This window comes from Mus musculus, chromosome X (assembly GCF_000001635.26).
Source record: "Mus musculus strain C57BL/6J chromosome X, GRCm38.p6 C57BL/6J".
In the NCBI taxonomy this organism is placed as follows: domain Eukaryota; kingdom Metazoa; phylum Chordata; class Mammalia; order Rodentia; family Muridae; genus Mus; species Mus musculus.
In genome coordinates, this window is record NC_000086.7 from 30,734,884 (window position 1) to 30,758,814 (window position 23,931).

Sequence of the window (23,931 nt, forward strand, 5' to 3'; positions counted from 1 at the left end):
AGTCAAAGGATTCATGGCAAAGGTAATTCCCCCATCAAAGTACAGAATAAGTGTGTGCAAGGTTTCAAAGCAAAGCTCACATTTTCAACTCTATATTTCCCCCTTACCTTGCTCTCATTTTTTTTTTTTTTTTTTTTTTTTTTTGGTTTTTCGAGACAGGGTTTCTCTGTGTAGCCCTGGCTGTCCTGAAACTCACTCTGTAGACCAGACTGGCCTCGAACTCAGAAATCCGCCTGCCTCTGCCTCCCGAATGCTGGGATTAAAGGCGTGCGCCACCACGCCCGGCTCCTTGCTCTCTTTAGGGTAGAAGTTTCTGTCTCAATGGAGTTGTAAAACTCTGTCCCAGAACATTCTTTCTCAAGGAGCTACTGAAAAACTCCTATCCAATGTTCTTGAATGGAAGGGTTTCTTGTTTCAGCACACTAATGTGTAATTAAGGGGACAAACGTAAACATTTGTATCAGCTAATCCAAGAATAACTTCAGGAAGATCATATAGAGTTATACTTCAAGACCTGGAATATTCCTATATCCTGTATTCCTGAAAGTCTGGTAAATAGTTGACATGACCTCCTTTCTGTCAATGCCCATCTCCATTACTTTGATGCTCTTTAGCCTGGAGTTTTGTCTCCTGCAATGGTCACATGGTCACTCAAAACTGTCTTCTTCTTCTTCTTCTTCTTCTTCTTATTATTATTATTATTATTGATTTACAGGACCACATTACTATTCTTTTACATCCTAGTGATAAAGTTGTGCTTTTTCAGGGACTACTCAGCAATCAAGTGCTGACATCTGGCTTTCAAAATATATTCAAGGTCCCCACCTTCTGACATCGCTAGGTAACACAGCAATGTGCCCTAAAATACAAAAATATCACCCACATTGAATACCAAAATGCAATTGTTTGAATGTAGAAATGATTTTAGAGCACCCAAAAACCATCAGTGTTAAATTATGTGCCATGCGCTCTGGTCGAGTCAACTTAAGCTGAGAGGCTTGAAAGTCACTCATGAGGCAAAGAGCTTCAAGGAAGCTCTCCTCCTGGAGTCTGGCATTCCCTCTAACCCATACATTAATTTTCCATTCCCGAGTTAGTCTAGTGTATGGATCCACGTGCTCTCTTTCAGTATTTTCCTATTATAAGTGCCTTTTATGTTTGAATTCTGACATAGCTAAAGCCTTCTGCCAGTGTTCCAACAGTCCTAGAACATCCTTGAGCAAGGCCATGGGCTTGAAATTCAGTAAGAATGTTGCTAATCAGAATAGCCTCTGGTACTATACTATCACTTTGAATAAAGGCTAGGTCACTCCCTTACACAGGAATTTACCATCACTGAGGAAGAAGGAAGTTTCAGACCAAAAGAGTAACCAGAATAGATACTTAGAACTATAGCGAAGTTACACCTATACACACACATATTTACAATGGCGTAAGGGGAAGATGGACTATACAATAGACTAAAATAGGAACTATGGCAAGGGCGCAAAGTCCTTGACCCTGGCATCTAAGATTTGTGAATCTTAGGTGGAGCCCTTGTTGATCCTAGTTGTTATCAATGAATTCTATCCCAGGTGGTTCCCTTTAGACCTCTTGTGTTTGCATTACTCTGTTTTATGTAAGATTCTGGTCACCTCATTTGTAACTTACGAATATGTCACCCAACTTCCTTATTGTCTTCTGCATAAAAAGTCTGATGCTTGATTTGAAAAATACATTCAGATTTCACACAACCTCTCCTGTGTGTGTCTGTTTGTGAATTCATCCTACGCTTTGCCCACCCACAACTAGAGACCTGTTCCAAGCAGACAAAGGGGCCCAGAGTGTCTGTGGCAATTATGGAAAATAAATATAAATGCATTTCCTTGGTGAATTTAACGAAGAATGATCTAAGATTTGAATTTATTATTTCTCTCCCTCCAATATCTTCCACTGTTTCTCTCTGTTGCATGAATCTGTGTCTTTACCAGCTTGAATAACTGAATCAATTTCTCTCTCTCTCTCTCTCTCTCTCTCTCGCTCGCTCGCTCGCTTGCTCCCTCTCGCTCTCTTTCTCTCCGTCTCTCTCCCTCTCTCCCTCTCTCTCCCTCTCCCCTCTCTCTCTTTCTCTGTCTCTACCCCCATTGAGCCACACAAAAAGCACCATATGGGGAAAAATTAGTGATACCTAAAGAAATGTTTCATAGTGTTTTTCAAGTGAATAAATAACTGACTTCAACTGATCTGGATAAAAAACATTACAAATACCATTTTATGCACTATTTATATATTTTATTCAATATTTGTGGTGGGTATTCATTTTTAAAAAACAGCTTTGATCCTATTTACCATTTTCCAAATGTGATCATTGTAACACTTACATAGATACACATTCATTACACTCTGGGTCAGAAGCATTGAAAAACATATTTTAAAATAACAGCTATGCCTTACATCAGATTATAATGATTGGTTACTTAAAACTCAAGGCAAGTAAGGTTGGTTGTTCCATTAGTCCCTTAAAGAGAGGTTATACAAAGGAAATGCATACAGTTGGCATTGTTCTACGTCTGAAGTGACCTCAGAGTATATTATTAACTCTGGTTTTGAGATTAAGCAAAAAGGCCAGTCATAGTAAAAGAAATTTCTCCTGAGAAATTTTTATTAAAAATTCATTACCATTGGTGTAGACTTGAGGTAAAGGTAGCTTGGCCTTCACAGAGTGATTTTGACCTGAAGGAGAATTTTCTCATAGATGCCCCAAATATTTCCGTGTGGTTTTCCTGCATGGATTTGGGAAATGGGTTATTTGGGTCTCAGAAGTATGGGAATGTAAGTTCCCTCAGACTAAGGAGTCTTTAGGAGAACCAAGAACCAGGTTGACCTGTGGCAGCTTGGACAAGTGCTGGCTCCTGAGGCAGGCAGTGCTCCAGAGGAGTTAAAGTCATAGGAGATGCATATACATCGACATCATGTGACAGCAATATTTGCCAAGTGAACCCGTTGCTCTCTTCTCAGTAGAATGCATCTGCCATTGAGGGATGTGATGAAATTTCCTGGGATAGCTTCCTGGCCTCTTTGCACACAGTAGTAATATGCAGCAATGCTTTGGATCCTTAGGTCTTCTCTGGGCTAAGCTGCTTACTCAAAACTATTTTGAAGAAGTCACACCTAATGCTGGATATCCTTGGATCATCCCATGGTGTTTGGGGCACACAGACCTACTACATAAATAGCTCTTTATTTTTCCTTCCTCACTTTTCTCTCCTTCATTCTTGTCTCTTACACTCTATCTCCACATGTGTACCTAGCCCCAGACATGAGTATGTGACTGTTTACAGAGGACATAGAAAGTCTTAAAGTGACTTAGGGACTTTGGAAAAACAGAAGACAGTGAAGTATTTTGAGTGATACTTAGTGATTAGAGTAGGGTGTGATGGAGCTGTGGGCTGGGGAGAAGAGAGAGATTGTCACAGATCTCGAGATTCCTTATTATGATTGCATGGCTATGTGCAGGAGATGGTTCAGATGGGGGCCCAAACCCAGGGCGTGGCAGGCATGAAGGCAGGTGGTATGGAATGCTTCTCCTTTTGCTATGTCCTCATCCACACATAAGATTCCTGGGCTTCCTGACTTCTCAACAATTGTTGTGAATGTACGCTGCTGCCCTCTGGTGGTAGGTGGGTTGGAAGACATGCTGCGGCATCAACCTGGACCCTGATGACTGGGTGCCTGAAGACTCAGACCTTAGTTAATGGAAAAAAGAATCAAAGGTATTGGCAAATATTCTTATCTCCTGGCTCCAGCTTGAAAATGTGAATAGAGCTGCCTGTGCTTTGCCCTGAATCCACCCCAGAGCTATATTCTGGTAGATTGAAGCTGTCTACTCTCCCAGGGGCCCAGCTGAGGTTGTTGGAATTCACCCTTTTGGCATTTGTTCATCTTCCCTTATAACCTAATCTCTCAGCTACAACCAACTCTCTCATCTACCAGCACAGGGTTCTCCTGGGAAGACTGGGGGACAAGCATCTTTAAACTTACAGCATTCTTGTGGTCTGAATTCCAAATGTTTGCGCACTCATGACAAGCTTGGCAGCTGTACAGCAGGTACTTTATTGTTAATGACGTAGTCATAAGCCAGGTATCTCGGCCCTGAGAACAAAAAATTATTAATCTGAGTCAAGCTCTCAGATAGGAAAATGGAAACACCATTACCATATAGATGGACTTTGCTATGATTTTTACTACTCTGTCCACTGCATGTATGTATGAACGATAAAGGCGGCATCTTACCACTACAAGACAGGATATTAAAAACAAAGAGAATTTATTGAACTTTCTAGAAGCTATTTGACTTTTCCTATGAACTGTGGTCCTCCACTGCCAGGTTGCTGACCTGGCTCCCCAACAAACACCCCTAACATCTATTTATATTATATTCTGATGACATAACCCAACCTGGTGCCGCCTGAGACTCCATTGTAAAGAAAAAATATACAGCTCACATCCACAGGTTGATGGAGGACATCAGAGGCAAAGATCATTCTCACACAAACAACTGGCAAGATTGTTGGTAATTGATCTTCACCAGGCATCTGGGGTCCATGCAACTTTCTGAGTTACTCAGATTAAAGTACATTTCACTTAAACTGGACATCCTGGTTCAAGATTATGCCAGGTTTGTATTCAAATTAATCTAAAACAGGGAGCCCTTACCTAGGAAGGGTTCGAAATATGAAATAAACACCTCAGCAACTTTAGGGAAACTGACTTCAGCAAGCTTCAGCCTGCCAGGGGATGGAAAACTTTACTTGCTAGGTTTGCAGGTACCTTTTTGTTGAGGCCGGCCAACAGCTCACATGTATGGGTTCAGCAATGCCTCTACAAGAATTATGCCAATTGTCACAACACAATTTGTGACTCTTAGGCTATATTGGGAGCTAGAGGTCATCCTCCTCATCTTTATTGTCTCTATGGCCTGATGAATCAGACCAAAAGCCATAATATGTACTGGAATGCTTTTAGAATGAAAATTAGTAGCTGCCATCTGCACACTCTTGGGGGCAGGGATGCACACCTGGTACAGTCAGGCTGAAGGGTGTTGATTGACCTGCTTGAAAAACAAAATCCAGACAGTGAAAGGCAACAGTACACAGTTTCTTTGTGGAAGCACAGGTACTTTATTCAGTTGCAAATTAGCAACAATCAAGATCAGGCTCTGGCCTCCAGGTGTGTGGGAGCTGGCTTTTAGAATTAGTAAAAAGGCCAGAGATTCTCTGGAAGTGGAGGCTGTGCTCTGAATCAACTTTGCTAGATAATCAAGATTTTTAGCTATCTTCAATAGGAATCTCTAATATTGGACTTATTACTAGACCAGTCCAAGACTGTGTTAGAATAACTGGTCACCTTTAAGAAAAGAGAAAAATCATTATGACTATTATATGACTAATATTTCTAGTCAGAATATACAGTCTCTGATGTTCATTTTGCCATAAAGTTTTAAAAGCTTGAAGCAAGAGAGCTTCACTAGTCCAAACTGGAAAAATGGAAAGCAAGGATGGGTCGAAAACATGTACCCAATTTAGCTTCCTTGTCACTTCAGTCAGGGCACTGAGCCAACTCACCTGCCAGCTTGTCAAACGAATTAGCCATCATGCTTCTGCAGTGTTCCATGGAGAGAACCTATGTTTTTCCTTTCCCTAATAAGGTAGCTGTTTAGGATCAAACCATATGCCAATAAGTAGATCCTTTTAAGATACTATAAAGCATTAAGTTCTTTGACATCCAAATTTCAAAATTCTAAAATAAAAGTATGATTTAAATAATGTGCACAGAAATACACTAAATAATATGCACAGGGATATAATTTCCCCCTTCTTTGTCTTTTAAGAAGTTAAAGTTTTTTTTGTTTGTTTGTTTTTTTTTTTTGTTTTTTTGTTTTTTTTTTTTTTTGTTTTGTTTTGTTTTGTTTTTATCGTAAACTTTTTTTTAATTAGGTATTTTCCTCGTTTACATTTACAATGTTATCCCAAAAGTCACCCATACCCACCCCACCCCCCATTGCCCTACCCACCCACTCCCCCTTTTTGGCCCTGGTGTTCCTCTGTACTGGGGCATATAAAGTTTGCAAGTCCAAAGGGCCTCTATTTCCAGTGATGGCCAACTAGACCATCTTTTGATACATATGCAGCTAGAGTCAAGAGCTCCGGGGTACTCGTTAGTTCATATTGTTGTTCCACATATAGGTTTGCAGTTCCCTTTAGTTCCTTGGGTACTTTCTCTAGCTCCTCCATTGGGGGCCGTGTGACCCATCCAATAGCTGACTGTGATCATCCACTTCTGTGTTTGCTAGGCCCTGGCATAGTCTCACAAGAGACAGCTATATCTGGGTCCTTACAGCAAAATCTTGCTAGTGTATGCAATGGTGTCAGCGTTTGGAGGCTGATTATGGGATGGATCCCTGGATATGGCAATCACTAGATGGTCCATCCTTTCGTCACAGCTCCAAATTTTGTCTCTGTAACTCCTTCCATGGGTGTTTTGTTCCCATTTCTAGGAATGGGCAAAGTGTCCACACTTTGGTCTTCATTCTTAAAGTTAAAGTTTTAAAGTTCCACAATATCTTGTCCTTTAGAATTAATAACTTGTTGACAAAACATCTCAAATACTTGACTGTTATAGTCAGTATTCACGTAACATGGGCAGTGATTAATAGCACTTTGAATTGTTTCTCTTAAAGAGTGAGTGGTTGATGTCCAGGACTCCACAGAAAGTTGTCTGCACAGACCAGAGTGTGGACCTCAGAAGCTAACAGCTTCTGGGACAGGCGAGAGCCACAGAGCTTCTGAGGCAGCGCCGTTTTCGGGCTCCAGACATCTGGCCATCTTCCCGGCCAGATGACAGGGGTCTGCCCAGCCTGGGAGGCTAGGATTTTGACTCAGGAGCGGCGGGAGCCACCTTGGTTCCCGGACTCAGCAGAAAGCAGCCTGCACAGGTGAGAGTGTGGACTACAGAAGCTAACAGCTTCTGGGACAGGCAAGAGTGACAGAGCTTTTGAGGCAGCGCCATATTCGGGCTTCAGACATCCGGCCACCTTCCCGGCCAGAGGTCAGGTGTCTGCCCGGACGGAGAGGCCCTAGCCTCAGGATCCGCGGGAGCCATTTTGGTTCCGGGACTTCACAGAAAGTAGTCTGCACAGATGAGAGTGTGGACTACTGAAATTAACAGCTTCTGGGACAGGTGAAAGCAACACAGCTTCTGGAAAAGGTTCTATTTTGGCCCTTCATCTTCGGCCAGGAGAAGGTCCAAACACCAGATAAGTGTGCACCTTCCCTGTAAGAGGTGAGCTTGCCTGCAGACAGCGCTCTGACCACTGAAACTCAGAGGAGAGATCTAGTCTCCCAGGTCTGCTGATAGAGGGTAACAGAATCACCAGAGGAACAATCTCTAAACAGAGACAACTATAACAACTAACTCCAGGTATTACCAGATGGCGAAAGGTAAAAGTAAGAATCTTACTAACAGAAACCAAGACCACTCACCATCATCAGAACCCAGCACTCCCACTTTGCCAAGTCCAGGGCAACCCAACACACCCGAAAAGCTAGACCCGGATTTAAAAGCATATCTCATGATGATGGTAGAGGACATCGAGAAAGACTTTAATAACTCACTTAAAGAAATACAGGAGGGGCCACCTTCCTGGTGAGAGCACAGGGGTCCGCCCGGCCCGAGAAGTTTCTTCCATAGGCCCTGGCGGCCGGAGCCTCCTTGGCTCCGGGACTCCGCGGAGGGCAGGCTGCACGGGTGAGGGTGTGGAATACAGAGGCCAGCCGTTTCTGGGACAGGCGAGAGCCAGAGAGCTTCTGAGGTGGTACCATCTACAGCTCCAGACAACCGGCCACCTTCCTAGTGAGAGCACAGGGGTCCGCCCGGCCTGAGAGTTTTCTGCCACAGGCCCCCGCGGCGGGAGCCTCCTTGGCTCCGGGACTCCGCGGAGGGCAGGCTGCACTGGTAAGGGTGTGGAATACAGAGGCCAGCCATTTCTGGAACAGGCAAGAGCCAGAGAGCTTCTGAGGTGGCACAAACTTCGGCTCCAGACAATCGGCCACCTTCCTGGCCAAAGCAACAGAGCTCCTGGGAAAAATCCTGTTTTGGGCCTTCATCTTCAGCCAGGAGAAGGTCCAAACACCAGATAACTGTGCACCTTCCCTGAAAGAGGAGAGCTTGCCTGCAGAGACTGCTCTGACCACTGAAACTCAGAGGAGAGAGCTAGTCACCCACGTCTGCTGATAGAGGGTAACAAAATCAACAGAGTAATAATCTCTAAAAAAAGACAACTATAACAACTAAATCCAGAGATTGCCAGATGGCGAAAGGAAAAAGTAAGAATCCTACTAACAGAAACTAGGACCACTCACCATCATCAGAACCCAGAACGCCCACTTTGCCCAGTCCAGAGGATCCTAACACAACTGAAAAGGTAGACCTGGATTTAAAAACATATCTCATGATGATGGTAGAGGACATAAAGAAGGAATTTAATAATTCACTTAAAGAAATACAGGAGAACACTCCTAAAGAGTTACAAGTCCTTAAAGAAAAACAGGAAAACACAACCAAACAGGTAGAAGTCTTTATAGAAAATCAGGAAAACACTTCCAAACTGATGATGGAAATGAACAAAACCATATTAGACCTAAAAAGGGAAGTAGACACAATGAAGAAAACCCAAAGTGAGGCAACACTGGAGATAGAAACCCTAGGAAAGAAATCTGGAACCATAGATGCCAGCATCAGCAACAGAATACAAGAGATGGAAGAGAGAATCTCAGGTGCAGAAGATTCCATAGAGAACATCGGCACAACAATCAAAGAAAATGGAAAATGCAAAAAGATCCTAACTCAAAACATCCAGGAAATCCAGGACACAATGAGAAGACCAAACCTATGCATAATAGGAGTGGATGAGAATGAAGAATTTCAACTCAAAGAACCAGCAAACATCTTCAACAAAATTATTGAAGAAAACTTCCCAAATCTAAAGAAAGAGATGCCCATGAACATACAAGAAGCCTACAGAACTCCAAATAGACTGGACCAGAAAAGAAATTCCTCCTGACACATAATAATCAGAACATCAAATGCACTAAATAAAGATAGAATACTAAAAGCAGTAAGGGAAAAAGGTCAAGTAACATATAAAGGCAAGCCTATCAGAATTACACCAGATTTTTTATCAGAGGCTATGAAAGCCAGAAGAGCTTGTAAAGATGTTATACAGACACTAAGAGAACACAAATTCCAGCCCAGGCTACTATACCCAGCCAAACTCTTAATTATCATAGATGGAGAAACCAAAGTATTCCACGACAAAAATAAATTCACCCATTATCTCTCCACGAATCCAGCCCTTCAAAGGATAATATCAGAAAAAAAGAAAAAAACCAATACAAGGACGGGAACCACGCCCTAAAAAAACCAAGAAAATAATCCATCAACAAAACTAAAAGAAGACAGCCACAAGAACAGAATGCCAACTTTAACAACAAAAATAACAGGAAGCAACAATTACTTTTCCTTAATATCAATAGTCTCAACACCCCAATAAAAAGACATAGACTAACAAACTGGCTACACAAACATGACCCAACATTTTGCTGCTTACAGGAAACTCATCTCAGAGAAAAAGATAGACACTACCTCAGAATTAAAGGCTGGAAAACAATTTCCAAGCAAATGGTATGAAGAAACAAGCTGGAGTAGGCATCCTAATATCTGATAAGATTGACTTCCAACCCAAAGTCATCAAAAAAGACAAGGAGGGGCACTTCATACACATCAAAGGTAAAATCCTCCAAGAAGAACTCTCAATTATGAATATCTATGCTCCAAATACAAGGGCAGCTACATTCATTAAAGAAACTTTAGTAAAGCTCAAAGCACACATTGCACCTCACACAATAATAGTGGGAGACTTCAACACACCACTTTCACCAATGGACAGATCATGGAAACAAAAACTAAACAGGGACACAGTGAAACTAACAGAAGTGATGAAACAAATGGACTTAACAGATATCTACAGAACATTTTATCCTAAAACAAAAGGATATACCTTCTTCTCAGCACCTCATGGTACCTTCTCTAAAATTGACCACATAATTGGTCACAAAACAAACCTCAACATATACAAAAATATTGAAATTGTCCCATGCGTCCTATCAGACCACCATGGTCTAAGGCTGATCTTCAATAACAAAATAAATAATAGAAAGCCAACATTCACATGGAAACTGAACAACACTCTTCTCAATGATACCTTGGTCAAGGAAGGAATAAAGAAAGAAATTAAGGACTTTTTGGAGTTTAATGTAAATGAAGCCAAAACATACCCAAACTTATGGGACACAATGAAAGCATTCCTAAGAGGAAATCTCATAGCTCCGAGTGTTTCCAAAAAGAAACTGGAGAGAGCACACATTAACAGCTTGACAACACATCTAAAAGCTCTAGAACAAAATGAAGCAAATTCACCCAAGAGGAGTACATGACAGGAAATAATCAAACTCAGGGGCGAAATCAACAAAGTGGAAACAAGAAGAACTATTCAAAGAATCAACCAAATGTGGAGCTGGTTCTTTGAGAAAATCAACAAGATAGACAAACCCTTAGCCAGACTCACTAGAGGGCACAGAGAAAGCATTCAAATTAACAAAATCAGAAATGAAAAGTGAGACACAACAACAGATCCTGAAGAAATCCAAAACTCCATCAGATCCTTCTACAAAAGGCTATACTCAACAAAACTGGAGAACCTGGATGAAATGGAGAAGTTTCTAGATAGACACTAGGCACCAAAGTTGAATCAAGATCCGGTTAAATGATCTAAACAGCCCTATATACCCCAAAGAAATAGAAGCAGTCATTAATAGTCTCTGAACCAAAAAAAAAAAAAAAAAAAAAAAAAAAAAAAAAAAAAAAAAACCCAGGACCAGATGGGTTTAATGCAGAGTTCTATCAGACCTTCAAAGAAGATCTAATTCCAGTTCTTCACAAACTATTCCACAAAATAGAAACAGAAGGTACTCTACCCAACTCATTCTATGAAGCCACAATTATTCTGATACCTAAACAGCAAAGAGACACAACAAAGATAGAGAACCTCAGACCAATTTCCCTTATGAATATTAATGCAAAATACTCAATTAAGTTTTTGGTAACTGAATCCAAGAACACATCCAAACAATCATCCATCCTGACCAAGTAGGTTTCATCCCAGGGATGCAGGATTGGTTCAATATACGGAAATCCATCAAGGTAATCCATTATATAAACAAACTCAAAGACAAAAACCACATGATGATCTCCTTAGATGCTGAGAAAGCATTTGACAAAATCCAACACCCATTCATGATAAAATTGTTGGAAAGATCAGGAATTCAATGCCAATACCTAAACATGATAAAAGCAATCTACAGCAAACCAGTAATCAACATCAAAGTTAATGGTGAGAAGCTGGAAGCAATTCCACTGAAATCAGGGACTAGACAAGGCTGACCACTCTCTCCCTACCTATTCAACATTGTACTTGAAGTCCTAGCCAGAGCAATTAGACAACAAAGAGAGATCACGGGGATAAAAATTGGAAAAGAAGAAGTCAAAATATCACTTTTTGCAGATGATATGATAGTATATATAAGTGACCCTAAAAATTTTACCAGAGAACTCCTAAGCCTGATAAACAGCTTCAGTAAAGTAGCTGGATATAAAATTAACTCAAACAAGACAATGGCATTTCTGTACACAAAGGATAGACAGGCTGATAAAGAAATTAGGGAAACAATACCCTTCTCAATAGTCACAAATAATATAAAATACCTTGGTGTGACTCTAACTAAGGAAGTGAAAGATCTATATGATAAGAACTTCATGTCTCTGAAGAAAGAAATTAAAGAAGATCTCAGAAGATAGAAAGATCTCCCATGTTCATGGATTGGCAGGATCAATATAGTAAAAATGGCTTTCTTGCCAAAAGCAATCTACAGATTCAATGCAATCCCCATCAAAATTCCAACTTAATTCTTCAACGAATTAGAAAGGGCAATCGGCAGATTCATCTGGAATAACAAAAAACCTAGGATAGCAAAAACTCTTCTCAAGGATAAAAGAACCTGTGTTGGAATCACCATGCCCGACCTAAAGCTGTACTACAGAGCAACTGTGATAAAAACTGCATGGTACTGGTATAGTGACAGACAAGTAGAGCAATGGAACAGAATTGAAGACCCAGAGATGAACCCACACACCTATGGTCACATGATCTTTGACAAGAGAGCTAAAACCATCCAGTGGATAAAAGACAGCATTTTCAACAAATGGTGCTGGCACAACTGGCTGTTATCATGTAGAAGAATGCGAACTGATCAATTCCTATCTCCTTGCACTAAGGACAAATCTAAGTGGATTAAGGAACTCCACATAAATCCAGAGACACTGAAACTTATAGAGGAGAATGTAGGGAAAAGCCTCAAAAATATGGGTACAGCGGAAAAATTCCTGAATAGAACAACAATGGCTTGTGCTGTAAGAGTGAGAATCGATAAATGGTACCTCATAAAATTGCAGAGCTTCTGCAAGGCAAAAGACACCGTCAATAAGACAAAAAGTCCACCAACAGATTGGGAAAGGATCTTTACCTATCCCAAATCAGATAGGGGATTAATATCTAATATATTTATGAATTCAAGAAGTTAGACTCCATAAAATCAAATAACCCCATTAAAAATGGGGCTCAGAACTGAAAAAAGAATTCTCACCTGAGAAATACAAATGGCAGAGAAGCACCTGAAAAAAAAATGTTCATCATCCTTAATCAACAGGGAAATGCAAATCAAAACAACCCTGAGATTCCACATCACACCAATCAGAATGGCTAAGATGAAAAATTCAGGTTACATCAGATGCTGGCGAGGATGTGGAGAAAGAGGAACACTCCTCCATTGTTGGTGGGATTGCAAGCTTGTATAACCACTCTGGAAATGTGATTCCTCAGACAATTGGACATAGTACTACCGTAGGATCCTGCAATACCTCTCCTGGGCATATATCCAGAAGATGTCCCAACTGGTAAGAAGGACACATGCTCCACTATGTTCATAGCAGCCTTATTTATAATAGCCAGAAGCTGGAAAGAACCCAGATGACCCTCAACAGAGGAATGAATACAGAAAATGTTGTACATTTACACAATGGAGTACTACTCAGCTATTAAAATGAATGAATTTATGAAATTCCTAGGCAAATGGTTGGACCTGGAGGGCATCATCCTGAGTGAGGTAACCAATCACAAAGGAACTCACAGAACATGTACTCACTGATAAGTGGATATTAGCCCAGAAACTCAGGATACCCAAGATATAAGATACAATTTTCTAAACGCATGAATCGCAAGAAGAACAAAGACCAAAGCGTGGACACTTTGCCCCGTCTTAGAATTGGGAACAAAACACCCATGGAAGGAGTTACAGAGACAAAATTAGGGGCTGTGATGAAAGGATGGACCACCTTGTGATTGCCATATCCAGGGATCCATCCCATAATCAGCTTCCAAATGCTGACACCATTGCATACACTAGCAAGATTTTGCCTAAAGGACCCAGATATAGCTGTCTCTTGTGAGACAATGCCATGGCCTAGCAAACACAGAAGTTGATGCTCACAGTCAGCTATTGGATGGATCACAGGGCCTCCAATGGAGGAGCTAGAGAAAGTACCCAAGGAGCTAAAGGGAACTGCAACCCTATATGTGGAACAACAATATGAACTAACCAGTACCCCGGAGCTCTTGTCCCTAGCTGCCTATGTATCAAAAGATGGCCTAGTTGGCCATTACTGGAAAGAGAGGCCCATTGGACTTGCAAACTTTATATGCCCAGTACAGCGGAACGCCAGGGCCAAAAAGGGGGAGTTGGTGGGTAGAGCAGTGGGGGGGGGGGTGGGTATGGGGGAATTTTGGGATAGCATTGGGAAATGAAAATGAGGAAAATACCTAATTAAAAAAAAGAATGAAGTAGAAATAAAAAAATGAGTGGTTGTAACTAGAAGGCTTGAAAAGTTATTAATAGTTACATGTGCATAATTTATTTATTAACTTAGGAATAAGAGCATTTATTTGCAGCAATTTATTAAGTCTAATTCCTCAAGAATTCACACCCTTATGTGGAAACAAGTAGTAACTGAGGACACTGAGGAAAGAATTTTATAGGCACAATTTTCAAGAATACTAAAATATTATATTAAACCATAATTGTTTTGAATATATAAAGAATATGTAGGACCTATAGACTGCCTGAGATATAAATCCAACATGGCATTGCTTTAAGTTATCTAGGCAATCGAGAAAAATTTATTAAATGTCTAAAACCAGCCTTCTTAAAAGGACAGCATTTTTTCTATGAGTTGTATATGCATAAGCAATTGCAAATTTGAGATTAATAGCATCTGAAGGACGAAAAATCTTAAGCAATTGTGAGCTCTGACATAATATTTACTATTAATATACAAATGAAGGTTTGATTGTTCAGCATTTTAAAACACCATCTACAGCACACAACGTAATTATCTGTGCTGAAACAGTGGGAAGAATAAGCATGTGATCTAATTTACATCTACTTACTTCCCATACAGGGGTTGTTTTTAAACACAATAATTGGGATGTATGCATGCATGGATTTATAGAAGCTACAGAAGCATGCATAAAAACAATTCTTAACTTATCTTTGGGATATTGATTGTCAATCTTATTTAAAATGATGGTATGCAATAGATTAATATTTTGTAATAACTAAATTAATTGCTGTTTTGAACACAGAACAGACACTTAGTCAGGTTTTTAAGACACAAATTTTGTTATAGGTTTTCTAAAATACACAAGTATATCTTACAATCCTTTATTAGTACCAAAGTAGTTTTAATAGGATGTAGAAACTGTGTTTTGAGGTGAACGACACCTCGGCCTTGCACACCCTTGGCCTTCCTCTCAGGCAGAAGAGGCTGAAGGCAGCCCAATCTGTTGTAGGCCAGAAAGCCCACCCTGAGTCTTAGTGCAAAAATTATGGCTACCCAGGTCGGGACAGGTGGAGGCTTATGGGGCAATGGCAAGGGCAGCCCTCTCTTGAGTTCCTTACAAAGCCTCCCACTTTCTGGAGACCTCCCGAACCACTACAGCTCAGGGAAAGCTGTGTGCCCCAAGGTCCCGCCCCACAGCAGCCAGCAGCTAGCTGGCTCCACGTGGGCCAACAATTGGCTGGGAGGATGAGAAAATGACTTTACAATAATGTTTTCTCTTGCCAAAGAATTGTTGTTGGCACAGCTAATATTTGATTAACATTGATTATTATTAATAACAATTGAGACTGCAAGCTTATACAACCACTCTGGAAATCAGTCTGGCGGTTTCTCAGAAAATTGGACATGGTACTACTGAAGGATCCCGCAATACCTCTACTGGGCATATATCCAGAAGATGTACCAACTAGTAAGAAAGAAACATGTTCCACTATGTTCATAGCAGCCTTATTTATAATAGCCAGAAGCTGGAAAGAACCCAGATGCCCCTCAACAGAGGAATGGATACAAATAATGTGGTACATTTACACAATGGAGTGCTACTCAGCTGTTAAAAAGAATGAATTTATGAAATTCCTTGGCAAATGGTTGGACCTGGAGGGCATTATCCCGAGTGAGGCAACCCAATCACAAAAGAACTCAAGTGATATGTACTTCTGATAAGTGGATATTCGCCCAGAAACTTAGAATACCCAAGATATAAGTTACAATTTGCAAAACTCATGAAACTCAAGGAGAAGGAAGACCAAAGTGTGGACACTTTGCCCCTTCTTAGAGTTGGGAACAAAATACCCATGGAAGGAGTTACATAGACAAAGTTTGGATCTGAGAGAAAAGGATGGACCATCTAGAGACTCCCATATCCAGGGATCCATCCCATAATCAGCCTCCAAAGGCTGACACCATTGCATACACTAGCAAGATTTTGCTGAAAGGACCCTGATATAGCTATCGCTTTTGAGACTATGCCGGAGTCTTGCAAACACATAAGTGGATGCTCACAGTCAGCTATTGGATGGATCACAGCGCCCCCAATGGAGGAGCTAGAGAAAATACCCAAGGATCTAAAGGGATCTGCAACCCTATAGGTGGAACAACATTATATATATAGGTGAACTAACCAGTACCCCGAAGCGCTTGACTCTAGATGCATATATATAAAAAGATGGCCTAGTCGGCCATCACTGGAAGGAGAGGCCCATTGGACTTGCAAATTTTATATGCCTCAGTACAGGGGAATGCCAGGGCCAAAAAGTGGGAGTGGGTGGGTAGGGGAGTGGGGGGGAGGGTATGGGGAACTTTTGGGATAGCATTAGAAATATAAATGAGGACAATACCTAATAAAAATAATTAATAACAATTATAAAAGCTTTCTTTATTTTCTGCAAAGCCTTCTGTAGTAAACTAAAACCCTAAGTAATAAAAAGATATCGCCTCTGAATCTTTTCAGGAGCAACAGCTACTCCCCAAAACTTAAAAGCTCCTTGTGTGAGAGCAAGGATTTAAAGTAAACTTCCCTTGAGAGGCATTAGCTAATAAAATATTTCTACTTAGAAAACAATGTACACTGGAAGATTCAAACTCTTGGCTTGTTGTATAGAAGCAGAAATGATAAAAATTTCGTACATAATGTAGATCAATATTTATCCATATCTAGAGGCAAAATATTCCAGTTATTTTAAACTTACTTGAAGCAAAACCTTTACAATCATTAAGATGCAAAGGAGAGAGAGAAAAAAGAAACACACTTTTATATCTATAATAACTATATAAAATGTAGGCAAGCCAGATTATAATGCCTTTATAAATTTTACAGTCTGATTGATCCTTTATAAACTATGGATTTGAACTTTATTAAAACAGCATCTGGCTAGATCTGCAAAGATGCTCTTTTAGCTAAAGGGAATTTCCCCTGGAGGCAAATCTCCAGAGCTTCCCTAGGCACTGTTTGCAAGACAAAGGAAAGTCACACAAACCAAGCAAAAGCTGCTCTGAGCTTAGTTCCTCTTGCCATGAGGATGATATTAGAATTACTAAGTTTCTTTTGCAACATTAGATTATATCTATAACTTTGGGAAAGCAAAACCCAATTTCAAAACAATTTATCACTTTAAGAATCAACATTAAAACTTCACTACTACATTGCAAAATTTGGCTGCCAATTTATATCTATGAATGCATGACAATGTAAGCTTTAACGCTTCATAAAAGAGACATTGCTTTAAATTTTATCTTAATCTTACTTTCTAGGATAACAATCACATTAAATATTATCTCAGTTAAAAGTATCTTAGGAGGCCCAGTTTTTTGGCCTGCTCCACCACATGATTGAAAAGATTCCTGAGTTGCCAAATTAAGGCTAAACTTCTGTTACCAATATAACAATTATTTAATCTTAACCAATAATTTATGAGCTGATTGTGAAGACACACTGAGCATATTACTAGTTAAAAAGAAGAAGAAGAAGAAGAAGAAGAAGAAGAAGAAGAAGAAGAAGAAGAAGAAGAAGAAGAAGCTATACCAGCACTTTTCTAAATTTTCACATAGCTCTAAACACATGCACAAAACACACAAAGCAGAAACCAACAGCTCCAGACATGTGGAACCCCTACTTGTCCTCAATGAGCAGGCAAAAGAATTAGAAGGGTAAGCTTCCTTTTCATAAACAAAACTTGGTCCATCTTGACCAATCTCTGGAGACCACCAGGTGACTCTTGCTCTCCCACTTCCCAGGGTGTCCCCTGGTGAGGTGACAGTCTTCCTAGCACATCTGCTGACCACAGCCTGAAGGGACAGCTGCAAATATCAAGCGCACATTTCATAAAATCCCATTGTCTATAAACACCAGAGAAAACAAACTCAGGCAGATCTAAACTCAGACTGCACCATGTTTCAGAGGCACGAAACAAAACACAGACAACAAACCAATACAACAAGCACATGTTCAATTCCGGAAACATAAGACAGACACTTAGAATGAAGACACCAGCTGGCACACACACAAGAGGGGGATTCCCCAATTTTCTCTCTGTCCCTGGGAGAGTTTCAAAATCCACTTTCTTTCTGCCTAATGCAGTTTCCAACTGCGGCCATCTGCCTGATTATTTAATCCCTTTTATTAAAACCTAATATTTCTCTCTCCTAAAAAAAACAGCTTCTAGAAGCTGCAGCCAAAGGCCTGCCTGTTGAGTTCCTAGTTCCCGGTAGCTCACTGCTAAACCTAAGTGAATCCAGCGTGCTGGTATAGCACTGATCCATCTTATCCCATACCAACCTTCTGTGGTACAAATTTTAATTCTTTTCTTCTTGCATGGAGCTACAAATCAGCAGTGTTTCTTCCAAATGTCCTCTGCCTTTCTCAGGTCCTGCATTGGTTCGCCAAATTGTTGAGGCTGGCCAGTGGCTCACATGTCCGGGTTCGAGCCTGGAAGGCATCTTGGAATCTGGAAGAAAAGAGGGAATCTAGGCTATGAGAGAAAGGATGGAACCAAGACAATAGTCTGATCAAGGTTCAATTTTAATATAGGGGAACACGTGCTTATAAAGAGGGGGGCCCACTCCCACTGAATCATCCTTGGAGTCCAGCTGCATGTGTCCACATGTAGGCAATGGAACAGCTAGGCAGCAGGTAGCAGCAGCAGCAGTGGTTGAATAATAGGGTGGCAGGCTCCACTCCAGGTGATCTCCTAGTGACAAGTCAAGCCTGCTCAGCCTGTTTTCAGGCTGTGGGGGGGGAGGTTACACCTTTTCCAGGTGGGTTGAAGCATTCATCTGGACTAAACCTGCTCAGATAGTAGCTTAAAAGTTCCTCCAGGAACTGGTCTCCTGATTATCTTCTAGCAATGGCGTCTGACAGTGACCCAGCATTCATAGCCATAACTTAACAATTAACAAAAGATTTGCACACATATTGAAAACATTATTATGCATATAATCCTCAGAATTTGGGCAGGTTAAAATAAAAGAGGACATTAAGAGAAACTTTAGCAAAGCTCTCATTAGAGTCCAGCAAATGTTAAATAGACCTTCCTTTGCTTTGGGCTTCTGTACCCCATATAGATAATAAATTAGTCCCTATGAATTTACATTTGAAAGATTTCCCCCACTGCTTCCCAAGCTCAGAGGCCAGCAGTTGATAGATCTCTCTAATGTTCATTATCAAGCTACTACAAGATCTCTAGTTCCCCATAAAGAGTATTTATCAGGATATTTGAGAGATTCAGTCTACATCTAAAGCCATCACCAGTTTCTGCTTGTTCAAATCTGGAGATAAAGTATGGGTCAAACAGGTAGCCATAGGGGCACTGAAAACAGCTGGAACCTGCTTGGAAGGGATGCTACATGGTGATTTTCTCCACATCTATGATTATGAAGGTAACTGCTGACACTACGTCGTGGATCCACCCTTTCCAGATCAAGAAATTTGAAGCCATGGATGTTCCTGCCAAATGGAATATATCTTGGAGTATGGATCCATTTCATCAGTCCCAAGATTCTTCCACTCCCTGGTCTTCTATTCTTATGATTTGCCCTATTGGTATGAGGATAGGGTAATCATCCAAACCCATGGCTCTCAGGACTGGACTTGGAAACTAAGGAAGACAAATACAGGGAAGGTATTAGCTAGCATGACTACAGACCAGAAACCCATATTTATCTTGACTTTTGTCATTGATATCTACTTTATATGTCTAGTTGCACGAGAAAAAGGAATGATGTTGGAATTTATTTTTTGAGATTGGAATACAGAGTTTACAGTTCTATGCAAGCCCTGTAGCTGCCCCCAGAAACAGAGAATCCATTTCAAAAATTCGGGTTGTAAAATAGAGGCTTCCTAAAAAAACACAGATGAATATATAGGAAGTCCCTTCCCCCAAAAAAATACACCATAGAAAAATATAATTCAATGGTCATAAAATGAAAACATCTAAAATTTTTGGTAAAAAAAAAAAAAAATCTTGCATTTGGATAACAAGAAAAACCTGGGGAAACAAGATTCTGTTCCACAGGATGGGATCTGAGGAATGAAATTGATCACTATCCGCCAGAAATGTGCCAAGAATGCTGGCTATGCTTAGATACCAAGCCCTTCCCTAATTAACTAGTATGTCAGTCCACTAACCTACAAAACTCATTGTGACTGTGGTAGCCCAAATTAACATTAGAGGACTTATAATGGGATGAGACTTGTCTAATATCCAAAACCTTTAACTTAGGCACTTCTCCTTACTCTGATGCCTATTATTCTGCCTTATGGCTTGAATCTTCTGGACAACAGCCATATTACTGAGACCAATTGGTGGAAATGTAACAATGGTTTGACTCAATATGCCTCTTCTGATGCATTACAAACTAGGTAGACATGTTGATCAGGACCTAGATCTATTGAAACTATACTTAGATTCCCTTCTAGAAATGGCACAAAAGTGGAGAGTCTTAGACTTACTTCTCACAAGATAAGGGGGACTACATATGGCTTTGAAAGAACATATTCTTTCTGTACTAAGTCACCAGGAGTAAAAACAAACAAACAAACAATAACTCAAACGAGAAAAAGAAACAAAGACATTAATTAGAAAAATAGTACTAGTCTCTGTTCTTATAGGCAATCAAGTATATATATAGTAAAAGGAATGGTCCTTAGGATCAACCACATCTTTTTAAAACAGGTTGAGCCTATTATTTGTCTCATTCACTAAGACCAGTGCAAATGTAACAGGTCCCTAAATCTTAGGCCCCCAGACCTCAGCATGATTGGCTCCACGGTGGAAGCACCATTTAGTTCATAAAAGTCAGCATATAGACAGCACCACCTGCCAAAATGAAAACAAAGACCTGGTCCATCAAAGTCCATAGTTCTGGGACATTCTCGAAATGAACTGACTTTGCTTTTCGGATTCTGTAGTTCCACTTCTGAGCAATTGATCTTGACAACAAAGGTATGTCACCCCATACCACAGATCAAATTTTGTGTGCTTAAAAGTTCACTAAGTAAGGCTCAGAGCTACACTGGGATCCTGAACAGCCATGTATTTGCCAGAAGCAAAGACAGACATTCCAGTTTCTGGCTATTATAAATAAGGCTTCTTTGAACATAATGGAGCATATGTCCTTATTATATGTTGGAGCATCTTCTGGGTATATGCCCAGGAGAGGTATTGCTTGATCCTATGGTAGTACTATGTCAAATTTTCTGAGGATTTGCCAAGCTGATTTCCAGAGTTGTTGTACCAGCTTGCAATCTACCCAGCAATGGAGGAATGTGCCTCTTTCTCCACATCCTCACATGATGTTCCTCAACAGAGGAATGGATACAGAAAATGTGGTAATTTACACAATGGAGTACTATGCAGCTATGAAGAAATAAACCTATGAAATACTTAGGCAAATAATGGATCTGGAGGATATCATCCTGAGTGAGATAACCCAATCACAAAAGAACACACATGATACACACTCACTGATAAATGGATATTAGCCCAGAAGCTTGGAATACCTGAGATACAATTCACAAAACACATGAAACTAAAGAAGATGGAAGACCAAAGTGTGTACACTTAGAAGGAGGAACAAAATACCCATGGAAGGAGTTACAGAGACAAATTGTTGAGAAGCACTGAAGGAATGACCATCCAGAGACTGCGGCTCTAAGAAATACATCCCACAAACAACTACCAAACACAGACACTACTGTGGATTCCAACAAGAGCTTGCTGGCAGGAGCCTAATATAGCTGTCTCCTGAGAAACTCTGCCAGTGCCTGACAAATACAGAAGTGGATGCTCAAAGCCATTCATTGGACAGAGCACGGGTTCCCCAATGAAGGAGCTAGACAATGTATTCAAGGAGCTGAAGGGATTTGCAGACCCATAGTAGGAACAACAATATGAACTAACTAGTACCCCCAGAGCTCCCTGTGACAAAAACCTCAACTAAAGAATACACATTGTAGTTTGTGGGCAGCCCATCTCCTTTCTCTTGGACCCTGAAGACACTTACTAGGTTCTGATGGAGTTTGGATGACCCACTACTCCTTCTAATTTTCCTATTGTAGGGATAGGAGGACAGCCTTACTTCCCACACCAGACCTCACAACTTATTTGCATTTTTAGGGGTGTACCTCTCACCCATTCATTTTTGATAGTGCCAACATGTCCTGTCTGCTTATTGGGAAGGGATCTTCTAGCCAGACTGGGAAACTCTATTTCCTTTGCTCCTCACATTCACTTAAATCCAAGCTCAGCAACAGTTCCTCTCCTCCTTCTAGCCAGCTAACCTAGTAAAACTACCATGTCATTTCCTTTACCAGCTTCTCAGATAGCTCCCTGAGTCTGTGACATACAGAAACCCTCTGTTGATAAACATCATTCTCCTGTTTTCATCCAATTACTGCACTCTACAAGGTACGTTTCCCAAGCTCAACCATCTCTCTCTCTCCAGAACCTCAGGGAACTTAATCTTATCTTTTCTGACCCCGTGAGGAAAGAAAAACTCCTTTGCCATACCTCTTCCCTCTTTAACACCCCTACACTAGCAGTTAAGAAACCTAATGGTATGATCACCTGGTTCAAGACCTCAGGCACATTAATTCTACAATGGTTCCTCTCAATTCTGTTGTGGCTAACATTTGCACACTTTTTACCACTATCCCCTTGGGGACTTCTCATTTCTCAGTCATAGATCTCAAGAATGCATTTTTCTCTATTCCTCTAGATGCCCAGTCACAGAATATACTTGCCTTTACCTGAACAGATCCTGATACCCAATTAACTACACAACTAAACTGGACTGTTCAACCTCAGGGATTCTGCGACAACCCACACATATTTGGTCAGGCCCTGGTTTCTGACTTACTATCTCTGTCTGTCCCTGAATCTAAAATTATACTTTACATAGATGATGTCCTACTATTTAGTCTCTCTCTAGAAATTAGCCAAGTTGACACCTCTGCTCTTCTAAATTTCCTCTCCAGTTGAGGCTACAGGGTCTCTCCTTCTGAAGTCTAATTGTCCACACCTCAGGTTACCTATTTGGAACTAACAATTACCCCAACCCACAAGGCTATTACCTTAGATAGAAAGAGTCTGATTCAGCCTCTAAATGTTTTTCTACAAAGGAAGAGATTTTATCACTCTTAGGAATAGCCAGTTTTTTTTGTTTTTTGTTTGTTTGTTTGTTTGTTTGTTTGTTTGTTTTTACATTCGTGGGTTCCTTCCTTTTCCATTCTTTCTCATCCCTTATATGAAGCAGTGTTAGAACCCACCCACAATCCTCTCCTCAATCCTATTACCAAGCCCTTTCAAAGGCTCCAACAGGATCTCCTTAAGGCTCTACCTTTTCATCTCACTGACCTGACTCATCCTTTTTTCCTCTACATTACTGAAAAAGAGGGGTTTGCCCTTGGAGTTTTAGGTTATCTACTGGGACCTTCTTTTGCACCCATAGCATACTTGATAGTATACTTGTAAAAACAACTATATCTAACCATCCAGGGATAGGTGTAAGACCCCAACTCAATGTGTTTCTTAGACCCCTAGAAAGGAAGCCCATCATGGAGTTCTTTGTTCTTTTGCCTTCAGCCTGAGAGAAAGATGACCACTGGGTAACCCACCCAGGCACCTGACCCATAATGTAAGGGACCAAGAATGTTTGCAAAAAGATAGCCTGTAACCTTTCCATGAGAGATGAGCTGTAATTCACCATCCCCATTCTTATGATGTTTACTCAGCTTCCCCATTCTTTAAGGGACCAAGAATGTTTGCCAAAGATAGCCTGTAACCTTTCCATGAGCGATGAGCTCTAATTCCCCATCCCCATTCTTAT

At 40.6% G+C, this 23,931-nt stretch overlaps 1 long non-coding RNA gene across 1 annotated transcript; it reads right to left on the reverse strand.

Annotated features, from left to right (window-relative positions):
* Window positions 1-2,364: 2,364 nt before the first annotated feature.
* Gm42182 lies at window positions 2,365-18,562 on the reverse strand. The gene is made up of 3 exons (XR_880631.2): window positions 18,383-18,562; window positions 4,021-4,131; window positions 2,365-3,725 (listed from the first exon to the last, which is right to left on the reverse strand). It is a non-coding gene; the product is annotated as a predicted gene, 42182 (long non-coding RNA).
* Window positions 18,563-23,931: the final 5,369 nt, after the last annotated feature.